Source organism: Trachurus japonicus, chromosome 4 (assembly GCF_045865225.1).
Source record: "Trachurus japonicus isolate A0001 chromosome 4, Traja_1.0".
NCBI lineage: Eukaryota > Metazoa > Chordata > Actinopteri > Carangiformes > Carangidae > Trachurus > Trachurus japonicus.
The window spans coordinates 5,846,338-5,872,685 of record NC_140910.1 but is presented as its reverse complement, the minus strand read 5'-3'; the positions used below and the strand labels follow the sequence as shown (position 1 = coordinate 5,872,685).

At 41.9% G+C, this 26,348-nt stretch overlaps 1 protein-coding gene across 11 annotated transcripts in view; it reads right to left on the bottom strand.

Annotated features, from left to right (window-relative positions):
• Window positions 1–26,348, bottom strand: part of ptprfa (protein tyrosine phosphatase receptor type Fa) — a 136,373-nt gene that overhangs the window by 55,880 nt on the left and 54,145 nt on the right. The gene's annotated exons all lie outside the window — the stretch shown is intronic.

Here is a 26,348-nt window from a genome sequence, read left to right as displayed (position 1 = left end):
AGACAGAGTTCTGTGAGGGACATGAGAGGAAAGACATTCAGGATCTTGGCAAGACATTGCAGTTGGGAAATTGCCCAGCAGTTGTCACGGTTTGTTTTTATTATCATTCTTATAAAGTGATTTGCAGTTTTACAGACCTGTGGTCCACTCCAGATGAAACTGACAGATTCAAAAGATGTGTGATTTAATTCACAGAAGTGTGTCTGTGTGTTTTTAATAAAGCACTAGAATGGTCATCATAAACAAAACATTCAACACTAAGTGGAATGTGATGTTTTTGCATTTAATCTTTTCATAACATAAAATTATGTTATTATGGGAATTATAAGGTTATAAGTATAAGATGTAACTACAATTTAAGTGATTTATATGTACATATAATAATCATAGGTCAGGACAGTGATAAATATGTCTGGTGGGAGAATGAGGAGCTGTTTGGGAGCTGAAAGAGCCGGCTGTTGTCGGTGAGCTGAGCCAAATGATCTGGCTCCTGAAAAGAGCTGGAATTCCCACCACTCATATGAATTTGTAATGTTACAGAGGAAAAACTGAGCACTCTTTTTTAAAAAAAGGCTGATTAAAGCTGATTGTAAATGTTGCTTATGAATAAACATATAACTAAACTAATTTCAAAAGGAGGCAGAGGAATAATTGAAGATATGCCAAGCAGCGAGAGAGAGAGAAGTTGTCAGTAACTAGGTCTCTTATTAATCAGTTTGACCAACTCCACATAAATAAAGACTGAACTGTTGTGGATCCCAGATGACGGCCGAGCTTGTGTGTGAGTGGAATAATAATGATCTATCTGAGGCCCAGTGCATGGACTGATTAAAAAACGTATGAGATTTGTACTGGCTTATAACAGAAATACAAATAAATCTAATAACTTTATCAAATGTGTGGTGGTTCAATCTTTTTTTTAAAATAAAAATGTATTACATTACATGACATTACATTATGGATTTATTAATAGTTACCCTATGCTAACCAAGCTAACTACTACTTTCCTGTGCAACAAGTGGAACTTTGGAGTGAGTAATGCCACACTATGGTGTATTTATAATAATGTCTCTGGTCAATCCTCAGATGAGGAGGACTGTGAATAGATTGGAGGTTTGGACAGTGAATAATACAAACTGACATCAGACAGTAAACCACACTGGTTGTTTAGTGAACATAAAGAGAGAATATGACAGCTTTTATCTCAGAAGGGGGTGGGGATGAGTGGAGGCACTACTACAGCTGACTCTGCACTTCCATCGCAGCTCCTAAGGACAGCATCCTGTCACACACACACACACACACACACACACTGGTCTTTCTATAGTTGTGAGGATAATTGTTTATATCATGCGTTCCCAAGCTGTTAACCCTTACTAGTTCAGATGTAATGCCTACCTGTGAACCTGGACCTCACCTTAACGGCAAGTCTGAATCCCCAAACAGCTCTTTGGAGGTATGAGCACTGCACTGACCAGAACGTTATCACTTTCCTTACATGTCACAAAAAAAGTGAATAAAGCACATTTACTTTCAGTGTTTTTCTGGCACTGTTTCATGGACACAGGAGGTCTCATGAGGCTGGGAGCTGAGATGCTGATCATGACTTTCCCATAGCTTATGACCCAGACATCTGATGACTACAATCCGGTCTGGTGATATTATTCTTTTAATTTCTACGTTTCTTTATGTCAGGAAAAAAAACATACATTATTCTCTAAAAGAGAAAAAAAATAACGCTTGTAGAATTTGTTCATTTCTATATGCAGCCCATACTGTATGTACACTTAATATGTACACAGGATATACATATCAAATTGAACATAATGTGTATGCAAAGTAATAAAGCACATAGATTAACAATGTTATATTTTAATCTTTCCACATACTTTTTTTTTTTTTTTTTTAAAGTATATTTTTTTGGCTTTTTTGCCTTTAGTTGATAGCACAGTGAGATAGACAGGAAAGGGTGAGGCAGAGAGAGGGGGAATGACATGCAGGAAAGGTCTGCCCGACGCGGGACTCAAACCAGGGACGCCTGCGTTGAGGACTACAGCCTCTACATGGGGCGGCTGCCTCAACCACTGCGCCACGCACCGCCCCTTTCCACACACATTTTGAATGTGAGTACAGTACAGCCATTCTAAATAACCCGTCTGTGCCTCAGCAGTGGTGTGCAATTAATCTACATCTATTGTGGTAGAATTACTGAACCACACAGATGACAGTCATAAGTAGGGGTGGGGGGAAAATCAATCAAGCATAGTATCGTGATATTTTGCATGGCAATATTGTATCAGTACAGATCAGGGTTATTATAGTTGACTAAGACTAAAACTAGCAGTGAAAAAAATATTTAGTAAACTGAAATAAAAATGACAATTTTTCCAAAAACGAGAACTAAATAAAAGTCTTTAAGTTTTCTTAGAGATGCCTAAAGCTGCAGGAAGAAAATGCCACAGCTCAATATAGGACGATTTGGAGTATGACCCACATGTAGATAAGACGTGATGAGGACTGATGGGAACATTATGGGATGCAACTAAAAGGGAGAAATCCCACAAATGTGGAAGTTCATCGGTCTCAGAGGCTTTCTCCTAAAACCTGAAAAACTAAGACTAAATAAAAACTAGTCAATTCCTCACCAATACTCAAGTACCAGCCCTGAACGACATCTTTACCTCTCACTCTCTGCAGAAGTCACACAACATCATCAAGGACCCTTCCCATCCTGCCCACCAAGGGGGGTGGACCCAACTACGCGCAGACGTAACTCACAGGCGGCCAACCTGCTCTGACTCTGGCCGCAGCAGATGGGTGATCTGCACCAAAGAAAACCTATTCATAACGAAACAAATTGTGTCCATATATAGCTATTACTTTAACAATTAGCATAATGTTACTATAATGTTACTTTCATAGAAAAGTACATTATTAAAATGATTTGTGATTTTAAGTAAGCAGTATCATAACTGCATTTCTGATATTCATAACCCAAACCGTTCGGTCAAAAACTGAGCAAGTTGAGGCTTTGTTAAAGGGATAGTTCACCCAAAATTCAAATTTAACTTATTATCTACTCACCCTCATGTCGACTAAGGGCTGGGAGAAGTTTCAGAGTCCTCCGTGGCTTCTCTGAGTTACAGCGGGGCTCCGTGCTGCACTGCATGTCCATATGACAGTTGCGAACGGAGCTCACTTTTCTTTGTCCAAAAAGACACACCAAAAAACATCCAAATACCTCCATAGTCCTCGTCTGTAATGTCCCTCTTGTATTGAAGCCCCAACATGAGAAATTGTTTGTAGCGGAAGCTCCCAGTGTTGCTCTGCCGGAATCTTGCACAATTTGCAGAGCCGTGAACTGGGTGTCATGCAAATCGCGTGAGATTTGGATGGACCAGGAAGAGCAGTGCTGGGAGCTTCCACTACAAACAAGCTTAAAACATGTACTTTTTTTTCAGAACAATTTCTCATGTTGGGGCTTCAATACAAGAGGGACAGTAGCCTACAGATGAGCACTATAGAGGTAAGGATGTTTTTTGGTGTGTCTTTTTGGACGAAGAAAAGTGAGCTCCGTTCGCAACTGTCATATGGACATGCAGTGCTGCGCAGACCCCCCCTGTAACTCAGAGAAGGCACAGAGGACTCTAAAACTTCTCCCAGCCCTTAGTCGGCATGAGGGTGAGTAGATAATAGGGATGCAACGGTTCTCGGTAAAATACCGAACCGTTCGGTACGGCCTGCACGGTGCAATACGCTCTTGGACCGCGGTATTTCAGATTCAGCGTCCATCAGCTCTTCCTGCTTTACAGGCAGCTGTGCCGTGTATGTGTGTGCCTGGCCGTTTAAGGCGAAAGCCCGCCCCCGCGAGTCGATGTCCAATCACTGTTGAGCCTCCACACACTCACAGTGACTCCCCCCCTGCAACTGAAAGTGCAGCAGCTCAGCCTCACACACAGAAGAGGGGAAAAAAAAAAAAAAGAAAACAAACAGGCGGCGGCATGAGCGGTCGCTGATCGCAATCGCGGGGGAAATTAATTAGTTATTAGCGCGATTTAGCACATTTAGCTTTTATTAGAGTTCCAGCAGGACTCTGTCCATGCACACCGCACGTGTGTGGTCGCGTATCCGCATGCCCGTGTGTCCGCGCGCGATAGAGAGACCGAGGTAGAGCAGGAGTTGATTGACAGAGATGAGAGGTGGTGAAAGGCTGTTTAAAAAAAAACACAATAGACTAACTCCTTCTTTCCCAGTGAGAGACTGTGGCTGCAGCATAGTGACGGTCTTCCATGACGGCAATAGTGCGATCTCTGTTTGAAAGCTGCTTCAGAGTGTTCACCTACTGAAAGACTAAAGGAGTGTGCAGAGGGAGGAGCTAGGGGCTGTTCACAGACAGTTCAGGTGTGTGTGTGTGTGTGTGTGTGTGTGTGTGTGTGTGTGTGTGTGTGTGTGTGTGTGTGTGTGTGTGTGTGAGAGAGAGAGAGAGAGAGAAGAGCTGTATTAGAAATATTATAAATTATAAACATTATTTTGGGAGAAAAAAAAAGTTCTCTGCACAAAACACATACCGAAACCGTACCGAGAACCGTGGCCAAAAACCGAGGTACATATCGTACCGTGGGCTACCTGTACCGTTGCACCCCTAGTAGATAATGAGTGAAATTTGAATTTTGGGTGAACTATCCCTTTAAAAGAAAACAATCTAACAACCTACGTAGACTGTTTAATTTAATCCATTACACTTCTCACGTCAACTCATCAACAGCCATAGTATCACTAGATGCAGAAAAAGCTTTTGATAGGGTAAACTGGGTTTTTTTTTTTTGTTAAAAAAAATTGGGTTTGGTGAATCACTTATCCACTGGGTGAGGGTTCTGTATACCACACTAATGGCCACAGTCATCACCAATGGAATGCTATCACGTTTCACTTTGCACAGGGGCACTAGGCAATGATGCCCACTCTAACCATCATTATTTGCCAAATTCATTGAACCACTTGCAGCTGCAATATGTCAAAATGTAAACATCACAGGAATTCCAACAAAAAATGTACACCATAAGATTAACCTATATGCAGACGACATACTTCTCTATCTACAAAATCCCTCAGCATCATTACCCGAAAACCATTCATTTCATAAAAGCATTTTCTAAAATTTCAGATTATAGCATCAACTTGTCCAAATCTATTATCCTCCCACTAAGCAACTATAGCTGGGATGTGGCTGCCTCAACCCCTCCCCACCCCGCTCACTCGGCCGTGTTATTGGGCAGCAGCGTTAGGTGAGTCATCTAGTCTTATATACAGTATATGCTGCCCACCACCTTTTTGAACTTTTGCCATCTGTGTGTGTGTGTCAGTGAATGGATGTTGATGTGTGAGTGATGCACATTTCTTTTTTTTTTCTTTTTTGAGTCCACATCCTGACTGTGTGCACCTCAATTTCATTGTAAATGCATGTATAATGACAATAAAGTTTCTTATCTTATCGTATCCTGCCTTGTCTTATCTTATCTTAACATTTGGATGTATATAGTGTATATTTCCTTTATCCCACTGCTCATAGATATTATATATGTTGTCATTTAATTGCTTTTATTTTAATTATAATTTTATTGCATGTCTTATGCTACTGGATGCTTGAATTTCCCTTGGGATCAATATAGTATCTACTGTATGTAATCTAATCTAATTGAGGGAATAAATATCATTAGTGCTGCTAGGCTGAGCTATAACTCTAAGGATCTGTCTGACTTAATATGATCTAGGTCAGAGTTACTAATGTAACATAATGTGGTTGTATTGTAGTGTGTTGTAATGTTTCTTGTTGGCTCAGAATAACAGAAGACCACGGTGGCAGATACAGTATGGATGGATCAGGTACACCTCCATGTACAGGCAGTGTCAGGGGGAAGGCAGGGAGACTGGACCCAGTGGGATGTCACCATAAACAGATGTCTCAGCTGGGCGACCAGACACTGTGATGTGGTCCTGGATGGAGAAAGGGCTCATGATGGTAGAACTCACCATCCCATGGAAGAGGGGGATGTCAACATCTCATGAAGAGAAATGGATCAAATACACCAATCTGGCAGCAGAGTGCCAAGATGTTGGCTGGATGCCACCCAAGGAGGTGGGCTGCTGAGGCGTCTCAGGAACATCAGTGATCAGCCTGCAGGGGGGCGGCAGGGAGACATCCCCTTACTTAATGTTTTATTTATCCTCTTTTTTTTCTTATTCACATGATATTCTCCTGATGCTGTGACATACAAGGCGTTGCTCCACAGCCCTGCCCTGTAGTATCCAGGGGAGAAACAGATTGCCAGGGCCTGGGGCTCAGCCAGGCTCAGTGGGTCACATCCCTTCAGAGCCCGGGCCAGGCTCCAGTCTAGCCAGAAGCCAAACCTCCTGTCATTGGGGACGTCACGCTTCCAGAGAAACAAGGCCAGCACCCTGCTGGTCCTCTCCTTATTCAGCTCACAGAAGACTGTATGGGAACATCATGTACTGGACATATGGCCATGATTCATATTCACCAATGAAATCATCTTTGTGAAATTAAAAAAGTCAAAAATCTCAGAGAAAGGACGACTAGACTCAAGACAATTGTAACCAGCATGAATGAGTTCTGCAAGAGAAGAGGTGAGAAGCCAATGTGGGAGGACACATAGGATGACAGTCTGATGCATGTAATATATTTAGTGCTAAACAGCCATGGCCAAAAAGCTGCTTTTATTTCAGGCACAGCACAGACATTTAAATTCTGTGTGTGCCAAAACAATTTTGGCTGGGACTTGTACTTATACATAAGTTAATATTGTTGCTTTCCAACTTTTTTTTTTCTCTCTTTGGGAAAGAATGATGCATTGGAGAGTAATTATTTCATTATGACATATTAATAATCTGGGACCAAGTATTATTCTGTCACTATTAGTATTGGTGGTGAAGATCTGATCTTTATCTAATAAGCACTGTTGTAACACTGATACGTTTAAACATGGAGGAGTTAGCTTTTTCAAATGTGCTGCTTGTTCTTCAATATGTATATTATATTTTTAAATAGAAATGTAGTGGAGTCAAAAGTGCAATATATATCTTAAGTGCAGTCGAGTAAAAGCCATAAATTCCAAAGAAAGATAATACTCAAAGAGATACACAATACACTGTCTGCAGTTACAATGTAGTACTCATGTAAAACTACTTTGTTACTGTCTATCACTGGTCTCTTAGTGGGGCTGGATAAGGATTCCTTGCAGCTGCTTGTATAACAAACACAAGATCATCACTGTGGAAACAAGACAGAAATAAATGCTGAGAAATGAGCAGTTAGTGAGACTCAAATCCACAGTCAAGTGTTTATGCTGTCACGTCCTGTGTGTTCCCCTGTTTGGTTAAGTTTAGTCCCTGTTTTATTTTGAAGTTCTGTGTTTTTCTGTGTCATAAGCCCTATTCGCATGGGATTAGTGTTACCTGGGGACCTCTGGTAATTTGTAATAATTGCAGAGGACGTCTGTGATTTTAATCCCGTGCGAATGCGCCATGTCAGTAATTTGTAAAGTAAAAATTCCCCCGCAAATTACCTACTATATTTCACCAAAGACCGACGTCCCGTGGTAAAACTAGTCCTGTGCGAATCTGCATCTCAGTAATTGAGGGGCATTTTTTGTTTTTGTTGTTTTTACTGCGCGCTTTACTTCTTCCCCGGTTGAAACCATATTGTACGGGTTGAAACATGGAGGCTGCGGTGGAAATTATGAGCGGCATTTTCGAAGGCGTTTTAGGTGCAAACACGGGCTTGTATCGGTGATGGAGACCCATTTGAATAAACAGCTCAGATCCATAAAAAGAGCTAAATTTAAGAGGATATTGACATGGATGACTTTCAACAGGCTTAATACAAATGCCATGACGGCCCGTTACTGCGACAACAACTGCACTGTTGCGAAGTCACGTTGCTGCTTTGACATTTTATTTACATTTGCTTCGCACATGGATGTGACAGCAGCGGATGTTACAGCGTGCACAGCTTTGACCTCATATCGGAGCCTTAATGTCAGTAAATTCCAGTAAAATACAGACTTCACTTATCCCGTGCGAATGCACTGTAAGAAACACAGACATGGGGGGGTAATTTACAAATGACCAGACGTCCCCAGGTAATACTAATCCCATGCAAATAGGGCTATGTCTTTGTCCTAGTGGAGTTCCTGTTTTAATTTGAAGTCCTTGTCCTGTCTTCCTGTGTGCTCCCTGCTTGTGATTACCTGATGTGTCTCACCTGTGTTAATTGCACCACCTGTGTCTCATTCCCTCATGTATTTAAGCTCAGTGTCTCCCTTTGTCTGTGTCTGATTGTCTGTGTTCATGTCCTGTGTTCTGTGCTCCTGTGGATTCGTGGGACTAAACCCCGGTCAAAGGGCCCCCCTACAATAGGAATCGGGTAAAGTGGAAACGGGGGAATCGTTTGATTGGGCTTACCGGACAGTTGACACTCATGGCATTAAGGCCCAGCCAGAAAAAACAATGCAACACTCTGTCATATGTTTTATTGACCCCAAGATGGCCAGCCAGAGGATTATCATGGGCCAGCTTCAAAACTTCTGGTCGGAACCGCTGTGGAACTACAACTTGCTTCACAAAGCCCCTATCATCTTGAGAACCAGTACATGGCGGCGCCCACCTACACATCAGCACCCCCTCTTTCAAAAAGTAACTGGGAGACCCACCCCCACCATCATCACCCGAACCCACAGCCCCAAAAAGAGAAACCAGTGTGGTATCACGCTGCCACTCAACAATAAGCTGTCCACGTGACATGGACAATTTACTTTCTGACCCCTCCAATGGAGAAGGGGGAGATGGTGGAGGGAGAGAAACCCTAACCCTTAACCCTAACCCTAACCCTAAAAAAGAAAAAAACCTACCTCATTTTCCCATACAGGATCCTTTAGGAATGTAGACCTAGTCTAATTATCAATATATATTTATTGGTTTGTCTTAAATCTATTATATAGAGTATTTATTTTTCCATATACATGTTTGTTGATTATTATATATTTTTGTATTATTTCACAACACCTATTTTAGGTGCTGTTGTTTATACCCTTTAACTCATTTGTTTATTACCTTTTTTGCATGTTTTTTTTCCTCCAGGGTGTGCATGTTTATGACTTTTTCCAACAAGTTAATATTTCTATTTATGTTATATTCGTCTGTCTTAATTTTTCTCTTCCCTTTCCAATTAGACTCTCCGCCAATGGTCTCCTACGATCCTGATATTTGAAATCTCTTTCTCATATATAATATATGACCTCTCTAGGCTTGTTATTATTCTTTATTGGGCACACATACATTTATTTATTTATTTATTTGTCTTAAACCCATTAAACAATATCTGGTCTTTTCCCCTCCTTTTTCCTTAATTTTTTTGTGTGTTTATTTATATATCTACTTTCAGGGAATCAGATATTTCTTGCCATTTTATGGGTCTTATTGTATCTACATTATTATTGAAATGTTTAAAAGTATTATTGTTTTCTGGGTTGAAAACATTATATTTATACTTATTAGCCCTCTATAGATACCTTAACATAACCTTAACTTTATCCTCCCTAAACACAACCATGGGGAATCAATTTGCTATTTCTTACAGTAGCATTTTTGGATCTAATATTATATCTAATTTTTACCCTCTATCTTTACTGTTATGCTAAACTTAACCACACAGGGCACTTTGCCTAAATTTAACCTGTCTCCCTGTTTCTTAAAGGGATAGTTCACCCTAGAATGATATTTCGCTCATTATCTACTCACCCTCATGTTGACTAAGGGCTGGAAGAAGTTTCAGAGTCCACCGTCCCTTCTCTGAGTTACAGGGGGTCTCGACGTAGCAGTGCATTTCAATGCCACGGTAGCAAAGGGACACCAGAGCTCTTCGTAAAAAAACACACACAAAAAAACATCCAAATATCTCCATGATGCTCGTATGTAATGTCCGTCTTGTGCTGAAGCCCCAAATTGCGTAATTGTCCCGAAAAAAATTAAATAAGTCCACATTCCAAGCATGTTTGTAGCATTAGCTCCTAGTGTTGTTGTCCGCTCTTCCGCTGCCAGCGCGCATGCGCAAGGTTCGCACTGAGACCGAGTCTTGGCAGCGGAAGAGCGGACAACAACACTAGGAGCTAATGCTACAAACATGCTTGGAATGTGGACTTATTTAATTTTTTTCGGGACAATTACGCAATTTGGGGCTTCAGCACAAGACGGACATTACATACGAGCATCATGGAGGTATTTGGATGTTTTTTTGTGTGTGTTTTTTTACAAAGAGCTCTGGTGTCCCTTTGCTACCGTGGCATTGAAATGCACTGCTACGTCGAGACCCCCTGTAACTCAGAGAAGGGACGGTGGACTCTGAAACTTCTTCCAGCCCTTAGTCAACATGAGGGTGAGTAGATAATGAGCGAAATATCATTCTAGGGTGAACTATCCCTTTAATAACCCTGTATATAATGTAACCTGCTCTGATTTACTCCCTTCCAGTCCTCTCACTATTGCGATTTATACTCACTCTGCCTGTCCCGACCTTATGACCTCTTCCTAATCCATCAATTGATGCTGTAGTTTTTTTTGCTATTATCATGGTTATTTCCTTCCTTACGGTCCCATTGTTTGATTGTCCTTGCCTGTCTTTGTATTTGTATTAGTATCTCTACTTTAGCATGTCCTCATCTTATTGTGACTAAACATATTATTAGTTCATATTATCCGAGGTTGGTTACAGCGTGTGCCCGTGCTTGCTACTTCAATATTTTGATTTAGCACTTACCCTCCTCAAAACCTAACCCTAAAAAAGAAAAAAACAGGGTTATCAGTATAAAATATTTCATATTATACACTTCATTTTTCCTACTTACTTTATCTCTCCACTCAGGATCTCCCAGGAATTTAGACCCAGTCTAATTACCATGATATATTCATTTGTTTGTCTATACTTATAAATATACAGTATTTATTTTTTTATGTACATGTTTGTTGACTATCATGTCTTTATACTATCCTACAATATTTATTTCAGGTGCTGTTAATTGCACCCTTTAATTATTTACTATTTTTTGCATGCCTTTTCTCTTTTGGTGTGTGCATGTTCATCTTAAACAAGTTAATGTTTCTATTTATGTTATGTTTATTTGTCTTAATCTCTTTCCTCCCTTTCTAATTAGACCATTACTGGTCTCCTACGATCCTGACGTTTGGAATCTTCTTCTAATATATTATATATAACTTTTTCTAGGCTTATTATTATTATTTCCTTATTGGGCACATTTATTTGTTTATTTCCTCTAACCCATTAAACAATATTTTGTCTTTTTCCCTCTTTTTTCCTTATTTCTTTGTGTGTATTCTTCAGGGAATCAGATATATATATTTGCTACCTTACAGTATAAATCTTTTTATGTTTACATTATTATTGACATGTTTAATAATATTTAATATTATTGTTTTCTTGGGTTATAAACATCCCATTATACCTATAGATCTCAGCCCTTTATAGATATCTTAACCTAGCCTTTCTTGACTTTGGTCCTCCCTGACCTTAACCTGTGGGGTATCAGCTTGCTATTAAACTACAGTAGTACTTTTGGGTTTCACATTATACCCATTTTTATCCCCTACCTTTGTTTTTATACTAACCCTAACCATACATAACATCTTGCCTTAATTTAACCTGTATCCCTGGGTTTCAATAACCTTATATATATGATCTACCCTACTCTGATTAACTCTCTTTTATTTTTCTCTAACAATTTAGATTTACACTTACCCTGCCTGTCCCGACCTTGTGACCTCTCCCTGGGGTCCATCTTTTGCTATTAAAATGATTTGTTTATTATTATCTCTGTTATTCCCTCACCCTACGGTTCCATTGGTTAATTGTCTTTATTTGTTTTTGTTTTACTTTGAATTAGTGTCTCTACTGAATCATGTCTCCATTTTATTTACTACTATTTGTTACATCAGACTACATGTTATCAAACATATTACTAGTTCGGATTATCCGAGGTAGGTGACAGCCTGAGCCTGAGCCTGCTGCTTCAATTCATTGATTTAGCAATTACCCTCCTCAAACCTAACCCTAACCCATCCGTGTCATCAAACCATTTCACCCACTTGAAGAAACGGTTCTCTGCACACACCACAATGCGAAAACCTGGACCACCGCAACACTGACATTGTTGAAAGACCACTACCTCCGCGTCAAAGTCAATGCAGTAACGACCATCATGTCCTTGTATGTCCCAAACTGGAAAAGAGCCCTCTTAGAGCCCGGAACCAAACACCTGGATTGACTCAACAATCCATAGAAAACGCATCCACCATGTTCACTGAAATCATGGCACCTTCCTCTTCTGCCACTCCACTACCTAATCCTCCAACGTTAACCACAGTTACTACTCCTCAACCACATATCCTTACAATCCCTTCTCAAACCTTTCCCTCTGGCTCTTCTCAGAGCAATCTCACACCACAAAGGCAAGATAGGGAAACCGACACCCCCACAATCCTTCTAAGAAAGCTCAACTACAGTGGGTACTAGTTTCATTTGGACGTTTCCCTCACGGAAAGCGTGATTCACGCGTTGCGTGAAATTGTAGGTCACATTGTAGCCACTAGGTGGAAGCATCGTACTGAAATGCAGCTCAAAAGATTTTGGGATAATTCCACGTTTGACCGCAATGGAGAGTGGCGCTGTTCATAGGCCATAGGCTACTTCATTTGCAGCTGTGGTCGAGAGAGCTAGAGAGTGAATGGAGAGAGGGACCACTACGCCGGTCAATCAGATCAATGTTGTTGTTTTTTCATTGTATCACAGTGGTTACGTTCAACAGGATCAGTGGTTCTCATGGGGGTCCTGGACCCCTCCATATTTTTGATCTCTCCTGGCCGGGTCTGGCTCCAAGTTTGAGCAAATTGTCTCATATCTATTTTCTGCAAGTTCTGGTGAATGTAACAATCCACTTAGCCAATGATCGCTCGTTTAAACAGTTTCTAGCTGCTTCGTCCGTGCCAGCAGCCTGGACCCGATGCGGCTGGACTCACGAGCGGAGCAATAATACACATCTGTCAGCAGCTGATTCAAACACACAATTTGAAGGGACAGATTAGATGCTGATTTTGTTAACGGTGACTTTGTTTCAGCCAAGAGCAGCAGGTTGTTTTAATGGAAAGTAGGCTACGAGCAAAAAAGCTGATCACAGCCTGAAGCAACAGTGTTGCTGCAAATACAACAAGAGGAGGCTGCTTTTAATTTCTGACAGTTGAACATTGCGCTTTTAAATATGAAGCTTATCCAAACAAAAAACAAAAAAACTGTGTTTTATATTGTTTTCATATATTTCACTGATTGTAACAGAATGCGAGTGTGTTTTATTGAAAGCGAGACTGGGTGTGTGTATGTTGTGGAGATTATTCTGAGGCTGTCCTTCAGCACAGTGTATGAAAATCGCTACAGAGAACTGGTGCTCTGGTTTTTAGGTGCTCTACAATCTCATAGTTTTGAAGAAAATGGATTGATTGATTTATACTTAACGAAATGAAACGAAAACAATATTATATTACTATATTGTTGCAACTTTAGAAAATATAATCCAGGGGAAATTACAAACATGGACCATGTTCAGAAGACCAAAACGGCTCAGTAATACGCACAAAAATCCTGTTGTTTGGCCACTGTTTAAAAATAATCAGAATATGAGGAAAGAATCTGATCGATCCAGAGCAGCATTCATTTACAAGTTCAAACTTCTTCTAAATAAACGTAAACATTCAATAACTCTGGTCAGGTCGGACCACATGCTTCTTTTTTTCTCTTCTTCCTCACAGGAGAAATGAGGTGTGCGCTGCGGTCACCTCGCTTCTCTCTGATGCGTCAGTGCTCTGTTTGTGATTTGTCTGCTGCCTTGAATCCGCCCTTTATACGTGCGCGTTCACAGATTCACAATAAGACAAGCCAGGGTTGAGTTACCGAGTTAATAACCAGCGTTGTGGTACCGCTGAGCCGGGGTGACAGTGTTGTGAAAATCGCTACAGAGAACTGGTGCTCTGGTTTTTAGGTGCTACAATCTCATAGTTTCAAAGAAAATGGATTGATTGATTTTTACTTAAAGCAGTAGTAAGCGATCCGGTCGTTTTGGGTAATGAATTCTGGGGCCCCTGAAAGAATACTAAAGTGGGCCCCTGACTTTTCCACTTTTTTTTCTTAGACGTATGATCATTTTTTATTTAGCCTACTTTGTTTTGATGCTAATGCAGCATTACTATGAGTATTAGTCAGGGTCTTATGCAGAATAATTCAGTCATACAAAGATTAGACTAGGTGCAGCAGGTGTCTTCAACTTTGTGAAGTTGTGATATCAAATCGGAATGGGGTTTATAGGGGGATTGACAGTATAGGCTTGTGCTATAACGAGTAAATTATAGTGAAAAATCAATACAATTTAATCCAGAGGAAGTACAGAGTTAAATGAAATTCCAGCACTGACTCCATATGTTCAGACCATCTGCAATCCTGTTTGACTGACTCAGGAGAGAGTCTGGTCCAGCTAGCCTTCCAACATAACCTCCCCCGGTCCTCCTTCAAAGTTGAACAGCCAGCTCCATTGCAGGCTCTGTGTGATTTGTGTGACAATGGGTGACCAATAGGTGGCCCATTAGGGCAAACAAAAGATTGAGCAATGATAATGCTAATTCCCTGGTCGAAGGCATGCACTGAATACCTGCAACTGCAAACATCTTAAAAAGGCTTTCATCACTCCCTTAGTTTTTTTCCTATTTAAATGTAGATTCACAGTAAATAAATTGTGATAAAAAAAATTGACAGTAGGTATTATTAGCTACAACAATTTATTTCCAGATAAAACAGTGGCCAGCGCATCTCCAGTAGCTAGGTCTGTTATAATTTCACTTCTTAAATCAAACATGTACTCGTGGTTCTATGAATTATGTGAATTTCCACTCACCACCAGCGGGCGGCACTTTAAATGCCGCCTCTGGCGATATGTACTGTTCTGTGAGAGAAGTGCCATCTCCTGGTCATGTCATGTATTTCATTGAATGGGTGGAGTTCCAGTAAAAACTAGTCACACCCAGGAAAAGGAGGGGGTCACTCCAGCTGCTGGGACTTTGCTGGAGCTCTGCTGGAACTCTCATGGGAACAGCATGGGAACAGCATGGCAGCAGCATGGCAGGGGAATTTCTATGTGGCTCCCACTGTAGCGTTCCAGGCAACCCACTCGTGTTTTTCTGACCTGTTTTACCTGTGAAAGTCACTATAACTGCCACTCGTAACTTCCGACCCATGTACTCGTACCAGATCGAACTGGTACGACTTCACAGGTCGGAAAAACACGAGTTACAGGTTGCCTTGAACGCACCATAACGTCTTGCCAGCCGATGGAGTTAGCAGCCCCCGTCCTCGTCCCTACGTCACCACATTCAGGCGCATCCCGTGGCTGCACACACAGCCCTGCATGCCGTTCTCTCTCCTCATTAGATAAAACTTGTATGATACGAGAAAAGTTTTCTCCTCGGTTCAGAGCAGAGCAGAGTGATTGACAGACCCGTGTTTCGGTCCAAACACTCTATGTAAGTGATTGCTGTCGGAAGATATAACTATTTAAGACTTGTATTAACACAAAAATATTGCTTACTTCTGCTTTAACGAAATGAAACGAAAACAATATTATATTACTATATTGTTGCAACATTAGAAAATATAATCCAGGGGAAATTACAAACATGGACCAAAACGGCTCAGTAATATGCACAAAAATCCAAAAGAAACGAAAAAGAACTAAAAAAAATAACTAAACATCATGAAGTGGTCTCAATCTGTGTTTTATTTTATTTTATTACATGAAACACGACAAAATTTCTTCTCTTTTTCCCATCGGCTTCTGTGTTCATTTTTATCCTCCGGCTTATGAAACTTATGAACTGAGAAGTGTGAGGAACCAGTTTTTCTGTTCAAAGCAAACAGCTGTGTGAAGTACTGTGGGGGGCAGGACTTTTGTCTGACAATGTACTTGAGTGAAGTATCCACAAACACACCCATTGGTCAGAGATAAATGCAGGTGCTAATATGTCGCTAATGTGTTATAGACAGTTATAGACCATTGTGTCCAGCTGTGGTCACAGCAATTATTACAAGCACACCTATTCGGTCAGAGATAATGGAGTAGTACAGCGGCTAAGCATGAAAATTGTGCACCTTTTGAAAGAAACATGAAACTTCTACCATAGTTAGTTTATGCCATGAGGTTTATTTTAAGATCGGGAGGAAGTCAGATTTGACCTCTGAGGCCCGGGAGAGGTCAAATCCAAGATGGCCGCCAATAATATTAAAAAATGCCTATCGCTGGAACCAAACACAGTAGAAAAACACTTAAGGTGTCATTTCCCACTACATTTTGGGTGCCCATTCTGTTGGTGATACCTTTGAGACCAATAGAATTCAAGAAAATGCATTTAGATCAATGTGGAGGTCAAATTATGCAGACATAGGGAGGTGAACGGTGCAAAAAGGTAGTTTATTTCCAAAATAATAGCCTAACAGTGATGATGATGTTAATAATGATGATAATAGTGCCAATAATAATAATCATTATCATAAGTTCTTTTTTTTAACTGATTTATTATTAACTCATTGGCTGCCAGCCATTTTCAGAGCAGAGAGCTGCATACTGCCAGCCGTTTTAGAGCATTTTTTACAGATCTTTCAAGACCCACAGAATATTGTGTTCATGTAAACATGTAAACACCAAAACTACCAAGAGAAAGAGTAGACTCTCTTCTTTCATTAGGAAAAAAAAGTTTGTTTCTACCTTTTTCCATTCTTTAGTAAACGGCAGTAGAACATTGGCTGGTTTCGCCAAAAACACCTGTTTTTGACCAAAACATTGAGAAAACAAGCTTTTTGTGGAAAGAAACATGTCAAGCAGAACGGTGACTTTGACGTTAATATTTTGAGACCAATAGAATTCAAGAAAATGCATTTATGTAAAGGTGCAAATCTGCAATTTGATAATACTGTCGCCCTCCTCTTTCCGCGGAGAGAGGGGTGGTGTCCGACGCTGCGTGGAAGCATTGCGAAGGCCCATGGGGGGGAGTTGACACAATGTGCTTTCGCCCAGTAGCCTACTCTGAATTAGAGTTCTCAATTTCAACCCAAACCCGGGTAAGGCCGTTGGGTCGGTTTGGTTTGGCACGAGATGCTGTGTGTATCTCCAAAAAACCACAATGTTTTTGTGGCCGAAATTGAATCAGTTTCACCCACTGATAAGGTGCTGCTGCGTCACCGGCACCATCTGCTCTCGCTGCAAAGAAAGCATGTCACTTTTTTAGTTTAGTTTTCTTTTTTTTTGCTGGGCTGGGCTGGGTTTGGCCAGACAACTAATGCTGGTGTATCGAGCTCTGTCGGGTCCGGGCTTAAAACCCACGGGCCGGGTCAGGTCGGGTTGTAATTTTCAGGCCCGTTGAGAACTCTACTTTGAATGTCAAAGTGAAGAAATTTAATGAAGTGCAGGTAAACGGCGTGAGTAACTATTGGCACTTTTCCACTACACAGTCACGGCACGGCTCAGTAAAGGTAAATGGTAAATGGTAAATGGTCTGTATTTATATAGCGCTTTACTATACCTGAACGATACCCAAAGCGCTTTACAGTACATCACATTCACCCATTCACGCACACATTCACACACTGATGGCGGAAGCTGCCATTCAAGGTGGGTAAGGTGTCTTGCCCAAGGACACTACGGCAGCAACCGGGACAGAGCGGGATTCGAACCGCCAACCCTCTGATCATTGGACGACCCGCTCTACCACCTGAGCCACTGCTTTTCCATTACAGCTGAGTTCTCTAGTTCCTCCTCAGCAGAGGTGGGGGGATCGCAAGGCCACACTGTTTCTCTCTCTATTTTCGATCTTCTCGTCAGCTCCAAACTAACTTGTCTGTTCCTCGATTACGGACCACAGCGTGGTTTTCCACACAGCATCATTTAACTCGGGTGAAGGAATAACAACTGTCTCGGTACAGATGAATTCTCATGTCGGACATCGCGCTCACGACTCTTCCAGTGACAACGCTCTGCCCAATCAGTGGAAGGCAGTCGGCTGACGTCACGTTTTAGGTATGGCCGTTCCAGGATTGAGGACTACGGCCCTCTCCAGGAGCCGAGCTGGTCCTCAAAGGGATGAGGGACAGCTGCAAGGGTGGCTGGTGCCCTGAGGGGACCTCTACACGACGCTGGCTGGCCCTCTATAACAGGAACCCCGCCTGGCTGCATCCCACCGGCTGGTGGTCAGCTGGGGGCAGTTTGGGCTCGTAATGATTATAGAAGGTGGCGGACCAGCTGCTGATGCAGAAATGGGTCCGTATGGGCTGTATCATGTCGTAGTACTCACGATGGCGCCTGACGTGCAGGTAAACAGGCATGACCCAGTAGCCAAATGCCTCGTCATCTAATTAGTGACACGCATGAATGGATGAACGAGATTCCCACTGTCCCTACCTACTATCTAGCAAAACCCCTTGACAACCGGCTTTTGATTACAGCGAGTAGAGCCGTTGGTGACAGGGTTGGCGCGTGGCCGGATGGTGGTCCGCCGGTCCTCTCCAATCTCGCACCGCATGTTTGTGGAGAACCTGGTGCTAAATCACTTGCAGACGACCTGATTCTGGGTCAGGGTTTTGTACGTAGCGGAGCAGCTCCCTCGCTGCGATCTCTTGAAAGTCAGCCCATGATCTAAGCTTTTGTCGGTCTGAGGGCGTGGGCCCCCAGTTGGCAGTCCCCCTCATCTCTCACCGGTGGACCAGGGGCACGGTGGCAGCCCTCAGTCAGGCAAGGATAGAGGAGGAGGAGCACCAAGTGGACCGGAACCTGAGAGCCAGGGAGAGAGTAACAAGCGGCTGTGGTGTACTAGTGCCACGAACAGAGCCGAGAGACAGTGTCTCTTTAACTCATTGGCTGCCATTGATGTCTATAGACATGTTGTTTCTGTTGTATATTAACTTCAAAGTCACTGTTCTGCTTGACATGTTTCTTTCCACAAAAAGCTTGTTTTCTCAGTGTTCTGGTCAAAAACAGGTGTTTTGGTCAATAATAGGTGTTTTTGGCGAAACCAGCCAATGTTCTACTGCCGTTTACTAAAGAATGGAAAAAGGTCGAAACAAACTTTTTTTCCTAATGAAAGAATAGAGTCTACTCTTTCTCTTGGTAGTTTTGGTGTTTACATGTTTACATGAACACAATATTCTGTGGGTCTTGAAAGATCTGTAAAAAATGCTCTAAAACGGCTGGCAGTATGCAGCTCTCTGCTCTGAAAATGGCTGGCAGCCAATGAGATAATAATAAATCAGTTAAAAAAAAGAACTTATTATGATAATGATTATTATTATTGGCACTATTATCATCATTATTAACATCATCATCACTGTTAGGCTATTATTTTGGAAATAAACTACCTTTTTGCACCGTTCACCTCCCTATGTCTGCATAATTTGACCTCCACATTGATCTAAATGCATTTTCTTGAATTCTATTGGTCTCAAAGGTATCACCAACAGAATGGGCACCCAAAATGTAGTGGGAAATGACACCTTAAGTGTTTTTCTACTGTGTTTGGTTCCAGCGATAGGCATTTTTGAATATTATTGGCGGCCATCTTGGATTTGACCTCTCCCGGGCCTCAGAGGTCAAATCCGACTTCCCTCCCGATCTTAAAATAAACCTCATGGTATAAACTAACTATGGTAGAAGTTTCATGTTTCTTTCAAAAAGTGCACAATTCCCCTTGATTTAAGGGCTTAACCGCTGCTAATATGTCTATTAAGCTCATTACTTTCAATAGAGCCAGGAAGTTGGAACACAACACCGTTTTTTATGGTTCGTTTGGAACATTTGTTTTAAAAAAGCTCAGCAGTATTTTCTTCTTCTGGTTTTCGTCTATTGATATTAGGTAGGCCTTCTGTTATGATGTCAGATGTTATGCTACATTTTAACACAAATATTTCTGATTTTAAAAAGAAATGAATATTATTCAATCTAGTTTTAGAGGCTGCATTTTTTTAAATGAAGTTATTACGTTACATCACGTTCATAAGATGTGTGGTGATGTTATGTTGTGTTTCAGACTTCCCAAAAATATATATCTGTAGCCTTACTTTCTTCAAAACGTTTTATTAAAAAAAAACAGGTCACAGTACAGTAGACTACTGTAGGCTATTTACAGCAAAATGAGTCCCTTGGATGACTTTCTCGGTGTTCGGAGACATTCATTGATCGTGTCAATGCAGTCTTTCAGTTCTTGTATTTCCATCCCAGGAAATCTTTTCTTCAGGCTGTCCACCACAAAGTTCTTTACATTCTGTGGCAGTTCCTGCTTGCCCCTTGAACCATCCCAATTTTTGGTTTTACTCCAGGCTTTATAGTTGTCCTCAGAGATTATCCTTCTGAAGAGCAGGCATCCATATCTGCCCACTTGGCCGTAGCTCTGTTGGTGGAGTCGGGCATGTTCCTCTGGTGTGACAACACGCAAGCTCACGTCTGGGTGCTGGCGGGCAATCTGGACGCTGTCGTTCATGGTGGTCAAGGAAAGAGCCAACGGAGACATCTGTGTCTGTGAGCATAGACGTCGGAACTAGGGGTGCGGGGGGTGCGGCCGCACCCCCTCCCATCCGCCCCCCCCCTCCCCTCCCGCACTCCACCAGCCTCCCTATATCCACAGAATTAGCTTTAAAAAAATAAAATAAAATCTGAAAAAACTGAATTTGTCTGACTTACACTTATCTCATATGATGCAGATCTATGTGTTTGATGTGATATGCAGCCTGCCTGGCTCCATGCAGCAGCCTGGCATCTGGCGTATGGAGTCAGGCTGCATCTGACAGCTCAGTGTGACATACGGCCGACGGCCTTTATTTCTAAATCTCTCAGTTTCTTTTTACACATAAGCGATGAAGCTCATTGTTAGTTCATCTTCATCTTCCTCACGTACTGTCCTCCTCGCTGCACTGTCAGACCGGGGTCTCTGTCACCGTTGCGCTGTAGCGCTTCACTCCAACCATTTCATTAGAAAACGCTGTAGTACCTACTCCAGGCCTGTGTGGAGCGTGTGTGGCGCTGTAGCGCTGCCACACATAAACACCAACAACAGAGAAGAAGACAGAAAGCTTCCCGCAGTATTCAAACTCCAGACACATGAGTGGATTAAATGTTGACTGGGAGTCGTGTCAGTGCAAATGATCGATAATGATTTAACGGGCGAGATTCAGCTGCAATGTCCGAGGGGCCGACAGTAGTCAGCTGTTGTTAAGTTAAGTTACGTCCATAGACTGCTAGGCTACACAGCGGTGTGTCTCGGTACAGGTAGAGCGGTGGGGATATGACATCATCGGTTCAAAAAAGATCCGTTTTGGGTGTTTTCGGACCACAGATGTGCACTGCTTCATAAAAGAAAAGTCCAGGTGCTTCAGCTGGCCTTTGAGAGAGACTGGACCCGGAAATGTCCAACCCAGTGGAAAGACGCTGTTCTTTAATGGCCACACTCACCGCATACAACTCTTCTAAAGGTAACGCTAAGCCTCTTTTAATGCATTTTGCCCGCCGTGGCATTGTTTATAACACTTAAAGCTGCGTGGGGTTGTGTCCTGTCTGAATGTATGCTGCATCTGGCTGTGTGGTCAAGTAGCTTCAGTTGTTTCAGTGATGCGCAATGGCTGCGTGCGTGCGTAAAAGAGAGATGGCACACTGTGTGTGTGTGTGTGTGTGAGTGAGAGAGAGAGGGAGCGGGGGGGGGGGGGTTCAGACAACATCCGACTCTCCCAACAAAAATCCCGCACCCCCTCTCAGAAAATAGTTCCGACGTCCATGTCTGTGAGGATTCTGGAGTAGAGGCGAATCTGGGGATTGGTCTCACAGGCGTAGCAAAGACATGGGTTCTCTGTTCAAGAGCAGCTTGCAGTTGTCCAAACCCCGCTCTCACCTCTTCCACAATGGCTCCCTCTCTCTGGCACTCAGAGTGATTGGTTTCCGTGAGTCTGTTGTTCTCTTGTCTGAGGCTTTCGTTCTGCGCTCTCATGGCTTCCAGGTCAGCTTTCAGACTTGCAATCGCGGCGTCTTTCTCCGCAAGCAGTGGCGCTACTCTCTGTTTCTCTGCGGCAAGCTCCGCCATCCTCTGGGCCAGAAGGTTTTCCAAGTGCACCACCCTGGTTTTATCGCCACCCCGCTCGTCATTGTGATATTTCGATGTCAGAGATGGCTGTGATCAACTTGCAAACCAGTGACCTCATCAAGAGCCTGCGGAAGAAAGGTTGGGCGACACGCGCTATTGCCAAACATCTGGAGATGATTGGAGTTACAGCTTCCTTGGGCACTATCCGGCGTCATTACCAGCATGCTGTTGTGGAGAAGAAGAACCGAAGCCGTATAAACTAACGAGGTATAGCCTAGTTTATTTTTGTTCTTTAAATGTATGAGCATTAATAACAATATGCTATGAGTACCAAACTATGTATTGAAACAATGTCTCTCTACCAGTCAGGTGATGGAAATAACAGACTCCATCCTGAAAACAGACGACGAATTACCTGCAAGAAAAGTGAAAGCGCTTCTCCTAAGAAGGCACAACATAAACATCAGTTTATGCTCAGTGAGAAAGGCAGTTTGTCATCTTGGCTGGACTTTTGGGAAGCCCAGGTAACACTATTTATTTAATTCAATTCATTTTAATTCAATTCATTTTTATTTATTTATTTTATTATTTATATAGCCTTCTTATAGTAACATTTTGATGTACATATTCTGGTTACAGATTTGTTCCAATGACTCAGGACAAAAACAAAGAGTTGCGTCTAAAACAAGCACAAGAATGGCAGGCTGCTGGTGAGAAGTTTGATGACGTTCTCTTCACCGACGAGTCAACTGTGGCACTGAAACGTTTTGCATTGCAGTGGTGGAGAAAGACCAACTTCACAGGCGCGGCAAAGCCTAGAGTGAAACACCCGGTCAAACTGCACGTCTGGGGCGGAATTTTACGTTGTGGCCCCGGCCCGCTTGTCATTTTCGATGGTGAGTGATGAATAGTTCAAAGCCTACATTAAGTGTTGATAATAAAGAATATATAGCCTATGCAAAATAAAATGTTACAATAAAACACATTCTTTAACCCGCAGGTATTATGGATCGACACTTCTACGAGGAAGAGATCATCAAAAAAGTGGCCAGTCCATATCTGAGAGAACAGTTCCTCATGTCCACACACAGATTCTTCCAAGGTTGGCTATCAGTCTTTTTTTCCGTAACAATCCTTGCCATGCTTAGCCTACAATATAAGCAACGTGATGACGATCAGGCCACTACTGATTGTTTGATTGTTAAATTGTCCTTTGCTGTCCATTTTTTCAGACAATGATCCCAAACACACTGCAGCCAGTGTCAGAGCCTGCATTCAGAGTGAGGGGATCAACTGGGTGAAAACACCAGCAGAGTACGTCATTTATTAACATTGTCTAAATAAATATTCTGGATAAACAAATAGCAGAAAATATGTTAACAGTGCTGACTTGTCCATTTATTTCTTAGGTCGCCGGATCTGAACCTGATCGAGTTAGTCTGGGCTTCAATGAAACGCTACATTCGCTGTGAGGCCAAACCCAAGAGCAGAGAAGAACTGATCTCCGCGATAGAGTCATTTTGGAAATATAAGCTCACCAAAGAGGCCTGCAACAAATACATAGACCACTTGGACAAAGTCATCGAACAGGTCATAGCATTAAAGGGAGGACCGACTGGCATGTGACTGCATTGCAGACGGTGAAAAATGCCCAGGGCCGAAGGATCTCCTGCTGAAAGACTGATGTGCACACTACGCAGATCTGGGGACACACTCTGCTTTAAATTGCCTACTGTACTGTTCTGTATACCTATCGATTTTTTAAATAAAAATGTTTTATTTGAAGCACGTAGGCTTTGGGAAGTCTGAATTCCAGTCACTACACATCTTACGAACGTGATGTAAAGTAATAACTTTATTTTATATATATATATAATAATATATATATATAATAATAATAATAATATATATATATATATATTTTTTTTTAAATGCAGCCTCTAAAATTAGAATGAAAATTATTTTAATGTTCCACCTTCTCGGCTCTATTGAAAGTAATGAGCTTAATTGACATATTAGCACCTGCATTTATCTCTGACCAATAGGTGTGCTTGTAATAATTGCTGTGACAACAGCTGGACACAATGTAACACATTAGCACCTGCATTTATCTCTGACCAATGGGTGTGTTTGTGGATACTTCACTCAAGTACATTGTCAGACAAAAGTCCTGCCCCCCACAGTACTTCACACAGCTGTTTGCTTTGAACAGAAAAACCGGTTCCTCACACTTCTCAGTTCATAAGTTTCATAAGCTGGAGGACAAAAATGTACACAGAAGCCGATGGGAAAAAGAGAAGAAATTTCATCGTGTTTCATGTAATAAATTTCACATGTAAGGGAAGCTGAACATACAGCCTCCATTCAGAACTCCAAGACACATGTGCACAGATTGAGACCACTTCATGATGTTTAGTTATTTTTTTTAGTTCTTTTTCGTTTCTTTTGGATTTTTGTGTGTATTACTGAGCCGTTTTGGTCCATGTTTGTAATTTTTTGTAAAAAGGACTATATTTTCTAAAGTTGCAACAATATATTAATATAATATTGTTTTTGTTTCATTTCGTTAAGTAAAAATCAATCAATCCATTTTCTTTGAAACTATGAGATTGTAGAGCACCTAAAAACCAGAGCACCAGTTCTCTGTAGCGATTTTCACAACACTGTCACTCCGGCTCAGCGGTACCACGACGCTTGTTATTAACTCGGTAACTCAACCCTGGCTTGTCTTATTGTGAATCTGTGAACGCGCACGTATAAAGGGCGGATTCAAGGCAGCAGATACAGCGCAAACAGAGCACTGACGCGTCAGAGAGAAGCAAGGTGACCACAGCGCACACCTTATTTCTCCAGTGAGGAAGAAGAGAAAAAAAGAAGCCTGTGGTCCGACCTGACCCGAGTTATTGAATGTTTACGTTTGATTAAACTTGTAAATGAATGCTGCTCTGGATCGATCAGATTCTTTCCTCATATTCTGATTATTTTTAAACAGTGGCCAAACAACAGAACCATTTTATTATATTATATATTATTTATTATATTTTTCCATTTTTGCTGAGCATAAGGTTTGTTCTAAATTAAATAAAAGCCTGTCCCATACAGACGCGTGTCTCACTAAACGGGTCCGCTCGGCACACACACACACTCCAAAAAAAAACAAAAAACTATTGGCAGAAGTCCGGGCCGTGAGAACCGGCAGCCTACCTCTTGTATGGATAATCAGCGTGATAATCCAACGGATTTGATCTCGAAAATATATGTGTTTTCATAATGTAGCCTATCATAAAGTGGATACAATCACCGCAACTCTGTCCGGAGCTTCGCTACTTTTATTTCCGTATACTGTACTTGGAAATAAGATGCGTTCCGTGGTCCATGGCGATTTTCATACACACACCCAGCCTCGCTTTCAATAAAACACACACATGCGTCCTTCGATGTGATCTCGCACAGAGCATGAAGCTGAGTTGATCTCCTTCGCAGTATAGGCCGGCTGGCTGACGGTGTCACCGGTCTCATTATCACTGGCTGTTTGTGTTTTCTGTCAAAACATGGATGAATGAAACCTATCAACTTTAAATCGGCCGCGTCTTGTAGCCTATTTCTATCGAGGGGAAGTTATTTCAGGATATCCTCACTGCTCCGTGCTGCTGTCTTATGGAGGCGTCCTCCTGCTCACAGATGCCACCTGGCGGTTGTTTGGGCACATTGCAGCTTCTGGTGAAAACACAATTACTCCTCCATAAAAAATCTGCGTGACTCTCCCGTGACTCACGCGTGAAATCGTCCAAATGAAACTAGTACCCACTGTACATCAGTCCACCAAAACGATCCACAGCGACTTTCTTTCTGAACCACCTTCTCCGCTTCTCCTCTCTGACCCAACCCAAATTCTCCACTTCCCCTTGAAGATAACATTTCTGAGATCCCACCGCCACCATTATCACCAGTGATTCAGATCATCAATAGAGGAAATACATCATTGTCTCCTCCTACCCAGAGGAAATCACAACAACAACAACCCAAACGCCCACGATCCGACTTTGACTCTCCTAATGATAGCCTCCTTTTAGAATTCCTTCAAAACCAGGAAGCACTACCCACAAACATCC